The sequence below is a fragment of the Cydia splendana genome, chromosome 6, assembly GCF_910591565.1.
Source record: "Cydia splendana chromosome 6, ilCydSple1.2, whole genome shotgun sequence".
Lineage (NCBI taxonomy): Eukaryota > Metazoa > Arthropoda > Insecta > Lepidoptera > Tortricidae > Cydia > Cydia splendana.
In genome coordinates this window covers 2,463,074-2,474,174 of record NC_085965.1, presented here as the reverse complement: position 1 = coordinate 2,474,174, position 11,101 = coordinate 2,463,074, and positions in this window count along the sequence as shown.

Sequence of the window (11,101 nt, the reverse complement as noted above, 5' to 3'; positions counted from 1 at the left end):
GTTCAAATATACGTGAGTTCGAATCGGCAAGGTTCGCACAGTAAAGTTGTGCGCGGGATATTACGTAGGCATACTTTAGGAGAATACTCTTGACTTCATTTATCACACCTTTATTGTTATCGTGACATCACGTTCTTTTACTGAGGTAGTAAAGACGGATAAACGCGCATTTTTTATGATATATCAGGCAAACGAGCAGATGTATCGCCTGATGGTAAGAGATTACCGCCGCTCATGAAGATGCAGATCAACGAAAAACGGTCCGATTCGAACTTTAAGATACGTCAGTTAATACACCTAGAAACGATGTGGATTAGATATATGTCAGTGTCAAATGTGACGTTTCTTCAAACAATAATGTCACGTTTGACACTGACACATCTACTTAATCCATGGGGTCCCAGCGCGCATAAGTTGTTCGCAGAAATCGCGAAGCGTCTGGTTGACGTAACTGGTGACCGAAGAGCTGGCGGCTACCTCGCACAACGTATCAGCATTGCGATACAGCGAGGAAATGCCGCCAGCATCCTTGGTACAATGCCTCAAGGGCCTATTTTAGATTTAAGCTAGTTATTAATTTCGTTTAGTAGTACCACTGTATATATATTGTATGTAAATAAATGATTTATTGACCCCTTAATCCATATTATCAATGAATAGTAGGTAATTGATGTATCTTATAGTTCGAATCGGGCAGAAGGGCTCCCAGCCGGCGTATTATGGATGGCTTTATCCACGTGATAAAATAACTGTCACTTTTTAACACCGCGGGATAGAAAGTGACGGTTACCGTTTTATCACGTTGTCAGGTAGACAAGAACGACCATCATATCCGTGCAGGACTTGTTTGGATAATTATTATCACTGTCGCTTCTTTCCACCGTCACTCTACGCGACAACATTTCCTTCTTCTTCTTCTTCTCTCTTCTTCTCTCTTCACCACTTAAATGGTTGGTAGTCCTCAGCTGTACGTTTCTTAAGAAACTTCCTGCCTCGCACAGCTAAACTGTGGTTAACTATCGATTACGGTATTTCCGGACCGGTAAGGCCTAATCTTCAAGACAAGAGCGTACTTTTACCTTAAAGCCGGCCTTTAATATCCCCTCTGGGATTGCGGTCCGCGAGCAACGGTAATCGCTTACCATGAGGCGAGTAGTCTCCGCCTTTGCCTCCTATGTTATAAAAAAGGCTAAAAGTTACGTTTTATTCCCACAATGACAGCTAAAAAACCCCATGAACTAAAGTTAGACCAAGAAAAGTCTGCAGTAATTTTGATAGCCCACGCAGTGCAATTTATACGTCATCATTTTATAGAAGTTTGATGTTTAAAATTACACTTGCACTGCGTGGTGGGCTATCAAAATCGCTGCAGACTTTTCTTGGTATAACTCTATAAATTATTTCACTTTGCACACTGACCCAAAAAGATTTCCTCGCCAAAACAGGGAACAGCAATTTCCTTTTACACTGCACAAAAGCGTTGCACCAGGTGATGGCCAAAATAGATTTACTGGGGAAATAATAGAATTACCGATTTCAGCACCAGTTCCCAGTAGGCAAGACTATTTTCACTTTATTAAGCTCATTTACACTATCTACAACGTAAAATCAATCTTATAGCTCGCTGATACGGTTTATAGTTAGTTGCTTCGTAAAATATAGGATATGACGTCGATGATGTTATATCCATCAGTGTTGGCCGAACGTTAATGCAATTGACCATTAAAAATTAACCATTGAAAAGGTTAATTGCCATTAACCATTAACCATTGAAGGGAAATTAATTATCAATTGCATTGATCATCAATTTGCATTAATATTAATTTATTTCGAACCACTAACAATTAAAAAGAATTAATGGTTATTGCTTTACAAACCATTAAAAATTAAATCAATTTTGAATGAAAATTAAAAATGTGATTGATAATTAACAATTAACAAGAATAAACATCGTAATTTTTGTCTCTGTATTTTTATGCAGGGTTTTCCCATATGTTCCCCGCGAAGACAAATGGGAATTCACCCATTATTGGTAATTATTGGTAATAATGGGTGCTTATTGGTGTATTCCCATTTGTCCCCGACTCGCGTGACCTACGCCATGCATGAAGCTGGGACAAATGGGAATGTTTTATGTGAATGAATATGAACGGCGGGGAACAAAAGGGATACACCCGATATTAGTGTTCCCATTTGTCTCCGCTCCAATGAGATGGGGAAAAATGGAAATATTTCTGTGCAGCTTCTTTTCCCATACGTTTCTATACACTCATTATATGTGTATTCCTATTTGTCCCTGCCATATGTGAGTTGGAGACAAATGGGAAACGGGGACAAATGGGATTTATATGCAGTACCTATTCCATCTGTTCCAGGTGGGAACAAATGAGAAAACATCAGAAAATGATGTGTTCCTATTTGTTCCCACCTTATTGGTGTGGAGACAAATGGGAAACGGGGTAAATGGGATTTATATGCAGCGTCTATTCCATCTGTTCCAGGTGGGAAAAAATGGGAAAACATGGGAAAATGATGTGTTCACATTTGTCTCCACACCAATAAGGTGGGGACAAATGGGAATGTTTTATATGAATGAATATGAACGGCGGGGAACAAAAGGGATACACCCGATATTAGTGTTCCCATTTGACTCCGCTCCAATGAGATGGGGAAAAATGAAAATATTTCTATGCAGCGTCTTTTCCCATATGTTTATATACACTCATTATAGGTGTATTCCTATTTGTCCCTGCCATATGTGAGTTGGAGACAAATGGGAAACGGGGACAAATGGGATTTATATGCAGAGCATATTCCATCTGTTCCAGTTGGGAACAAATGGGAAAACATCAGAAAATGATGTGTTCCCATTTGTACCCACCTTATTGGTATAGAGACAAATGGGGAAACGGGGACAAATGGGATTTATATGCAGCGTCTATTCCATCTGTTCCAGGTGGGAACAAATGGGAAAACATCGGAAAATGATGTGTTCCCATTTGTCTCCACACCAATAAGGTGGGGACAGACGGGAAATATTTATATGCAGTCTTTTCCTATATGTTCACCGAGGGGACAAATGGGAATACACTCATTATAATGGGTGCATTATTGGCGTATTCCCACTTGTCCCCTATCCACGTGTCGTACGCCATACATGAGAAGGGACAAATGGGAACACATCATTTTCCCATGTTTTCCCATTTTTTCCCACCTGGAACAGATGGAATAGGCTCTGCATATAAATCCCATTTATCCCCGTTTCCCATTTGTCTCCAACTCACATATGGCAGGGACAAATAGGAATACACCTATAATGAGTGTATAGAAACATATGGGAAAAGAAGCTGCACAGAAATATTTCCATTTTTCCCCATCTCATTGGAGCGGAGACAAATGGGAACACTAATATCGGGTGTATCCCTTTTGTTCCCCGCCGTTCATATTCATTCATATAAAACATTCCCATTTGTCCCAGCTTCATGCATGGCGTAGGACACATGGATAGGGGACAAGTGGGAATATACCAATAATGCACCCATTATAACCAATAATGGGTGTATTCCCATTTGTCCCCGCAAGGAACATGTAGGAAAAGACTGCATATAAATATTTCCCATTTGTCCCCACCTTATTGGTGTTGAGACAAATGGGAACACATCATTTTCCGATGTTTTCCCATTTATTCCCACCTAGAACAGATGGAATAGACGCTGCATATTAATCCCATTTGCTCCCGTTTCCCATTTGTCTCCACACCAATAAGGGGGGGACAAATGGGAACACATAATTTTCTGATGTATGTCCATTTGTTCCCACCTGAAACAGATGGAATAGGTTCTGCATATAAATCCCATTTGTCCCCGTTTCCCATTTGTCTCCAACTCACATATGGCAGGGACAAATAGGAATACACCTATAATGAGTGTATAGAAACATGGGAAAAGACGCTGCATAGAAATATTTTCATTTTTCACCATCTCATTGGAGCGGAGACAAATGGGAACACTAATATCGGGTGTATCCCTTTTGTTCCCCGCCGTTCATATTCATTCGTATAAAACATTCCCATTTGTCCCCACCTTATTGGTGTGGAAACAAATGTGAACGCATAATTTTCCCATGTTTTCCCATTTTTTCCCACCTGGAACAGATGGAATAGACGCTGCATATAAATCCCATTTGTCTCCAACTCACATATGGCAGCGACAAATAGGAATACACCTATAATGAGTGTATAGAAACATATAGTGTAGAGTCTCATGTTAAAATATGTACAGTAAAGGGCCATAAAGTTTGCACATCGGAATTTCGGCTTCGTAGAGCGTTGTCTCTTTCATTCTCGTTGCCTCCAATATTCTCTTTCTAAATACCGATGTGCAAACTTTATGGCCCTTTACTGTATCACGATCTGATAATTCACTGAAGCTTGTATTAATGGTTATTTTTATTTATAATTTTAATAGTTCCAAGCAAAAGTAACATTAATTATTAGTTTATGAAATAAATTATTTAATTCCATTAAACGTTAATGCAGATTGACAATCAATGTAATTAAACGTCTCAAACTTCAATTCTAACTAATTTTAATTATATTGATGCGTAATGCAATTGATTAATTGCGGAATTAATGGTTAATGCAATTGATTAATTGTTAATTAGAATTAACTATTACGGCCAACACTGATATCCATTGACATATATCTCAGGACGGGCCTTGCGGGCACTAAAAATGGTACTAGTTCAGCGATGTCACTAACGAGTTGGAACCAATCGTGCAGTCTAACGCAACTAATAGCGACCAATCGCGCGCGTGATGCGAACTCATCAACAATCGCGTTGTAGCGGTGTCACACCGCTGTACTGGCCCCATTTATGCCTCATTGTTATTGCCCGTAAGGCCCGTCCTGAGATATATGTCAATGGTTATATCGCATTCATGACGGTTGGCGCCGACAGATTCATTTGTAGTGTCAATATTGGTTTGAAGTGGTTGGTGTGCGATTTGATTGCATTGCAAATAGTTTGTGATGCGGCTAGGTAATCTGATATCCCAGTTATTACACGGAACAAAGAGGAGGGAATATAACACTTTAAACTCTCGCGTTTTGTACACATATTTAATTACACAAACGGGTCTACCGCGATATAATTTCATTGTTTTTACCTTTAATTCCGACGTTTCAGCTGAGTTGCACCAGCTGTGGTCACGGAAAGACTGACACAACATTAAACTTTAACGGGTAGCTGCAATTTCTTTGTCTACCCCAAACATTTTTATAAACTAATTTCGGGTAGTTTAGTGGTGTTTTATTAATATCTCTGTTGACATTTGTTGGGACGTCAGTCTTTCCGTGACCACAGCTGGTGCAACTCAGCTGAAACGTCGGAATTAAAGGTAAAAACAATGAAATCATATCGCGGTAGACCCGTTTGTGTAATTAAATAAAGAGGAGGGAATTTATAATAGCTGTTTTAGTGTAACAGATATACGCGAAATATAAGGTGAAAACTACAGTTATTGGCAGTATAGAGTAATTGGCTATTCCTTATAAATCAGAAAGAAACAAGCCAATTGAAACCTTATTATTTAGAGTGGCCAATTACTAACAATGGATGTTCTGGACATTTTAGAAGCATGAGCGGAGCCGAAGCCAACAGGTAGACGCCATTTTGACACTTTTTTGAAATATAAGGGATTTTTAATCTTTCGTACATTCATTTCGTTTAGTAGTACCACTGTATATATCTCGTATGTAATGAAATTGTAATATTTAGATGAAAATGAATACCTAATGGTAATTTTATAGCCATTTTAAAACTATTAAAGTAACCCCAATTTTTTTTAGTTTTCTTTTGTTTTTCTGGATTAAATTAATTTCATACATTCATTTACTCTTGAAACCATCTCATTTTGTCGGTACCTACTCTAAGTACTACGGCATTAAGGGTCTTATGTCTTTCTAACCTTAGGCTGTTGCTATTTGTCTAAAGGGCAAGAACGCGCTCTATATTTGTTTAACCTAGACGGATACGACTAATTAGTCGCAAATGGGTCCCAAAACCGAATTAATCGTGTCGATCATTGGCTAATTTGATTAACAGCTAAACCCCACTGGTTAGTCGGGCGGTCTGGGACTAATGATTAATTGGCCTGAGCCTGAGCTATTAAAATATTATTAGTTTTAGAACTCCTAATCCAATTTGGTCGGATTAGATAAATTGGGATAATTTTATTCCTATGGGAAAAGACGCTGCATAGAAATATTTTCATTTTTCCCCATCTCATTGGAGCGGAGTCAAATGGGAACACTAATATCGGGTGTATCCCTTTTGTTCCCCGCCGTTCATATTCATTCATATAAAACATTCCCATTTGTCCCCACCTTATTGGTGTGGAAACAAATGTGAACGCATAATTTTCCCATGTTTTCCCATTTTTTCCCACCTGGAACAGATGGAATAGACGCTGCATATAAATCCCATTTGTCTCCAACTCACATATGGCAGCGACAAATAGGAATACACCTATAATGAGTGTATAGAAACATATAGTGTAGAGTCTCATGTTAAAATATGTACAGTAAAGGGCCATAAAGTTTGCACATCGGAATTTCGGCTTCGTAGAGCGTTGTCTCTTTCATTCTCGTTGCCTCCAATATTCTCTTTCTAAATACCGATGTGCAAACTTTATGGCCCTTTACTGTATCACGATCTGATAATTCACTGAAGCTTGTATTAATGGTTATTTTTATTTATAATTTTAATAGTTCCAAGCAAAAGTAACATTAATTATTAGTTTATGAAATAAATTATTTAATTCCATTAAACGTTAATGCAGATTGACAATCAATGTAATTAAACGTCTCAAACTTCAATTCTAACTAATTTTAATTATATTGATGCGTAATGCAATTGATTAATTGCGGAATTAATGGTTAATGCAATTGATTAATTGTTAATTAGAATTAACTATTACGGCCAACACTGATATCCATTGACATATATCTCAGGACGGGCCTTGCGGGCACTAAAAATGGTACTAGTTCAGCGATGTCACTAACGAGTTGGAACCAATCGTGCAGTCTAACGCAACTAATAGCGACCAATCGCGCGCGTGATGCGAACTCATCAACAATCGCGTTGTAGCGGTGTCACACCGCTGTACTGGCCCCATTTATGCCTCATTGTTATTGCCCGTAAGGCCCGTCCTGAGATATATGTCAATGGTTATATCGCATTCATGACGGTTGGCGCCGACAGATTCATTTGTAGTGTCAATATTGGTTTGAAGTGGTTGGTGTGCGATTTGATTGCATTGCAAATAGTTTGTGATGCGGCTAGGTAATCTGATATCCCAGTTATTACACGGAACAAAGAGGAGGGAATATAACACTTTAAACTCTCGCGTTTTGTACACATATTTAATTACACAAACGGGTCTACCGCGATATAATTTCATTGTTTTTACCTTTAATTCCGACGTTTCAGCTGAGTTGCACCAGCTGTGGTCACGGAAAGACTGACACAACATTAAACTTTAACGGGTAGCTGCAATTTCTTTGTCTACCCCAAACATTTTTATAAACTAATTTCGGGTAGTTTAGTGGTGTTTTATTAATATCTCTGTTGACATTTGTTGGGACGTCAGTCTTTCCGTGACCACAGCTGGTGCAACTCAGCTGAAACGTCGGAATTAAAGGTAAAAACAATGAAATCATATCGCGGTAGACCCGTTTGTGTAATTAAATAAAGAGGAGGGAATTTATAATAGCTGTTTTAGTGTAACAGATATACGCGAAATATAAGGTGAAAACTACAGTTATTGGCAGTATAGAGTAATTGGCTATTCCTTATAAATCAGAAAGAAACAAGCCAATTGAAACCTTATTATTTAGAGTGGCCAATTACTAACAATGGATGTTCTGGACATTTTAGAAGCATGAGCGGAGCCGAAGCCAACAGGTAGACGCCATTTTGACACTTTTTTGAAATATAAGGGATTTTTAATCTTTCGTACATTCATTTCGTTTAGTAGTACCACTGTATATATCTCGTATGTAATGAAATTGTAATATTTAGATGAAAATGAATACCTAATGGTAATTTTATAGCCATTTTAAAACTATTAAAGTAACCCCAATTTTTTTTAGTTTTCTTTTGTTTTTCTGGATTAAATTAATTTCATACATTCATTTACTCTTGAAACCATCTCATTTTGTCGGTACCTACTCTAAGTACTACGGCATTAAGGGTCTTATGTCTTTCTAACCTTAGGCTGTTGCTATTTGTCTAAAGGGCAAGAACGCGCTCTATATTTGTTTAACCTAGACGGATACGACTAATTAGTCGCAAATGGGTCCCAAAACCGAATTAATCGTGTCGATCATTGGCTAATTTGATTAACAGCTAAACCCCACTGGTTAGTCGGGCGGTCTGGGACTAATGATTAATTGGCCTGAGCCTGAGCTATTAAAATATTATTAGTTTTAGAACTCCTAATCCAATTTGGTCGGATTAGATAAATTGGGATAATTTTAGAAACGGGGTAGTTTCGAAAATAGCAATTAAAAAATCCCTTTAATAATATTATAAATGGGAAAGTAAGCTGTATGTATGTCTGTTTGTATGTTACCTCTTCACGCTTATACCACTGAACCAATTAGACGAAATTTGGTACGATGATATTTCAATGCCCGGGGAAGAATAGTTAGTTTTTAACAATCATCATCATTGTCCACGCAGACGAAGTTGCAGGCAAAAACGAGTAGGTACCTAAATATTTACTAGAGTCTATCGAATCTGAGCTAACTTTGCTCCTATTATGACGTGCCAAAGTGACACAATACACGACATATGTATTTTCAAACAAATGGTGACATTACCACAATTTTTCATAACAAAATCTCTGCAGAGTTAGCTTGGTCCTACGCTAGAAGCAACGGTGCTATAAGCAACTTCCAACAAGCAATATAGAGTAACAAAAAGAAAAAAATCGTATTTTAAAATGTTTTACTTGTTATTAATGTATTCTGTATACCACCAATCCTATTCACTAGACTTATATCGATCGGGATATGGACCGTGATTACCTTTTGTATTGTTAATCATTGAAAAATGTCAGCAGTCGTATTTTAAAATGTTTCACTAGTTATTAATGTATTCTGTATACCACCAATCGTATTCACTCAACCACTAGACTTATATCGACCGGGATTCGACGGGTTAATCATTCAAAAATGTCACCAGTCGTATTTTAAAATGTTTCACTAGTTATTCACTTTTACTTTCACTACTTCACTAGTATTCTGTATTGAAACCAGCATCGGTTGTTAATAATAAAGGTCAGCGAAGCGTAGGTATAATATCACGGGCAGCATTTATTATAAATGGCGCAGCGGAAGGCCGCTTGCGGTGGCTGCCGGTCCACTAGATCATTTAATAACCTGTAAATCACTACGTTTTGAATATAAAATATTATTAGCAATATTTATGTATCGATAGAGATAAGAAGTGTTTGAAAAACTTACTTAAACCTAAATACTGGACTCGGCCCATCCAGCAAGAGTCACACCATATTAATTCATCATTTTAAAAGTTTCTACGTGTAGAATAAAATATAGAATTTAGAAAATATATCTAAACGAAAATTCCCTACATTTTTCGTTCAGAAATATTATATTTCTATTTGTATAACGATAAAACTGACCATATTTCTGACTCATGTTAGAATGGGATAATAAAATAGGAATATCTTTAGGTTACCATTAATTTATTTTCATCTTCATAGGCAAATGTATACTTACATCGACATTATCCAAGGTATTCCTTTATGTTTCATTTTACATTGATAAATGGGTTTTTCTCCCTTAAGAATAGAATGTTTATAAAATGGAAAAGCGTCGGACTCATTCAATGGCAACCCAGAAGATGCTATTTATCATCACAATAATTACATTTCCTTTTAAAATTATTTTTGTGTCGTGACATGGCTCTCATGTCACGAAACAAGACTTCACCTGTCGGTGTAGAAGTTGTTAAACCCAACCCAAATTTTTAACCTCAATTGGGGTTGAAAGAAAAAAAATGCTTTGTGAATGGGAATTCTACAACATTTAAAGAGTATTGGTGTTATTCATAGACATGCTGCAAGCCTCAATTAGCTATTACTCGTTTGTCTTAAAGCCAGTTGCACAAACCATTCTTAACAGACTGATCAACATTACATAACAGAGAATAATGAAAAGTCCCATACAATTAAATTTAGCAAACGCTTTAACGGTGACAGACGGTTTAGTGCAACCGACCCTTAATTGTAATACTGTAATTTTAAAACCCACCCAAACCAAACCCAAATTATAAACCCACATCTGTAATTTTGATGTATGTATTTGTAAGAAAGGTTAAAAATATAAACTAACGAATTCAAGCTTGTAAAGTTTTATCAATAAAGGGGTATTATGTTTTAAATTTCTAGGTCCTACCGTAAATAATTTGGATATACTTTGTTTTACATACCCATTTATTTCAATAAATTGATAGGTACTAGTTAACATGTCAGATAAATTATTATGAAATTATCGGAACGTGCGCTTTCATGATAATAATTTAATTTTCCTCTAATTAACGAATCGTTTTAACATATAAAATGAACTATATTACAGCTTCCAAATCGTTTTTTGAATTTGCGAAATGAGCTTAAATTAAATCTACATAATTTATTACTTTTACCAGTAAGTAATATATGTATTATAGTTTAATTACATAACTAGCTCCTGCCCGTGACTTCGTCTACGTGGGATGATGATGATGATTGATTTAAACTATCCTACGCCCCTGCCCAACGAGCAATTGTTGTATATATATTTATTTATATATTTCGGGGATCTCGGAAACGGCTGTAACGTTTTCGATGAAATTTGTTATATGGGGGTTTTCAGGGGCGAAAAATCGATCTAGGTCTTATCCCTGGAAAACGCGCATATTCGAGGTTTTATGTTTTAACAAAGCTCGGTCTTCCAGATATTAGTAGGGATTATCTGACGCGCTCGTGATATATTTGTTATATATTTTTTATTACCTGTTAATGCAGTAATTTCTG